The sequence below is a fragment of the Octopus bimaculoides genome, chromosome 1 (genome assembly GCF_001194135.2).
Source record: "Octopus bimaculoides isolate UCB-OBI-ISO-001 chromosome 1, ASM119413v2, whole genome shotgun sequence".
In the NCBI taxonomy this organism is placed as follows: domain Eukaryota; kingdom Metazoa; phylum Mollusca; class Cephalopoda; order Octopoda; family Octopodidae; genus Octopus; species Octopus bimaculoides.
The window spans coordinates 95,030,068-95,031,921 of record NC_068981.1 but is presented as its reverse complement, the minus strand read 5'-3'; the positions used below and the strand labels follow the sequence as shown (position 1 = coordinate 95,031,921).

General features: G+C 32.4%; 1 protein-coding gene across 1 annotated transcript in view; it reads right to left on the bottom strand.

Annotated features, from left to right (window-relative positions):
• LOC106873157 (Na(+)/H(+) exchanger beta) overlaps positions 1–1,854 on the bottom strand; it is a 288,856-nt gene that overhangs the window by 151,110 nt on the left and 135,892 nt on the right. The window lies entirely within an intron of this gene.

The following is a 1,854-nucleotide window of genomic DNA, read 5'->3' as shown; positions in this document are numbered from 1 at the left end:
TAGACAGGAGGCTCTATCGGGTAGCTCAAACCAGTGATATCGATGCGGCTAATGAAATGTTTGGATCTTTCTGATTTGGCGGACACCATTTGTTTTCTAACGAAACACTTTCAAACTTGGGATACTGGTAAAATATGTCATATTAAACATATTTTTCTCTTAGCCTTGTTAAGAAAAGTTTCTGTATTCCAAATTATTTCATGTTAAAAGTTGTCGTATTTCGGTAATTTCAACCAATTACTGACGTCTATTGAGGTGAAAACAATTACTGCTGTGGTTTGTCAACAACACGTTCTGGCGGTGTAATGGGATCTTTTCCCTTGAATAAAATTACTGCCATTGTTTGTCAACAACAATTATCGGCAGTACTGGGATCTTTATGATTTGCACTGTTATTTATGGCATCGTTCGTGCGTTTGTACTGGTTTTAGCGTTAGGGTTGGGGTTTTAGGGTTAGGGTTTTAGATAATCTCGTTTCAAACCACTTACCCAATAAGTATTTTTGCCAAATTTGGTGAAAATCTGTTCAACAATTTTTCGGTAATTTTCTATGTACTGTGTACTCAGTAGCACATTTTCTAAATGATGGTAGAGTTTGATTTGAAGGAAGATTTGGCTGCTATTTCTAGGATATGAAGCAACTGTTCAAATTTGGCAAAAATACTCATTGGGTGAGTGGTTTGAAACGAGATTATCTAAAACCCTAACCCTAACTCTAAAACCCTATCCCGACAATTTTTAACATGAAATAACTTCGAATATAACATTTTTTTTTTCTCTGTTCTATAAGACAAAATATACAAGTATACGAAGTTTTAAAGTGTTTCGGTAGAAAACACACTAAATAAAAATTAGGTGTCCGCCAAATCAGAAAGATCCAAATGTTTGATTAAATATATGAAGCCGTTCTTCTATGGCCTTCCTTTACCTTCGCATTTGTCATCTGTTTATACGAGTAGCTTCGTCGAATCTTAGTTCCATACAGCATAGCTCTTGTGTATTGAAGAACAAGCAAATTTCCCACCCCGACAAAATGACAATCTTAAGAGAGAAAAATGGGCATGCATATATGCATGTACACTCATACTTTTCCTTAAATATATAAGTTTATATTATTTATACCTTTATGTATGTTACTGATATATACCGTCTCCAGATTTATAATGATATGAACTCATAAGGAATAGGTGCAATATGCACTTTAGTTAACATCCACTCTTTGACCTATGGGTGCATTTTGCTTACCAAATTTCCTGTCATATAACAGTCGTCACGCTACGATTCTACATTCATTCACTGAGACGGATGGCTCATCTCACGGAAGATAGGTTCGTCTTCAAATGAGATGAGTCGTTATCGGCAATTGTTTCCTCTTCGCAGGTGTACCTCTCCTCCTACGTTTTTATAGCCTTCTTCGATTGTTCTCTTTGTGTTTATTTTCGGCTTTTTTTTTTATACGAAAGAGTTTGTCTATCATTATTGTTCTACTTACGATCTGACGATTAGCTATATTTTTGAATAGAATTTAATTTTCGATAATTTCAATTGATTTTAATCGATTTAAATTTCCTTTCTATTTGAAAATTAGTTATGAAACACGTGTAATCATTTTATTATATTTATCTTGTGATATTTACTTTGCTTTATATTATACTCATTTATTGTGCTTTTAATTGTTAATTTTTCTATATGTGATAGTGGATTTTCATCGATGAGTTCTTGAAACTTGGTTATTTTCCCTAAAACTATATATTTTATATATATTTTATCTATAAAGCTCAATTTAATTTTAATTTTTTATAAATTGATTTTAATTGAGTTTTTACCTGTAATTTTGGATTTTGTCCCTAATAT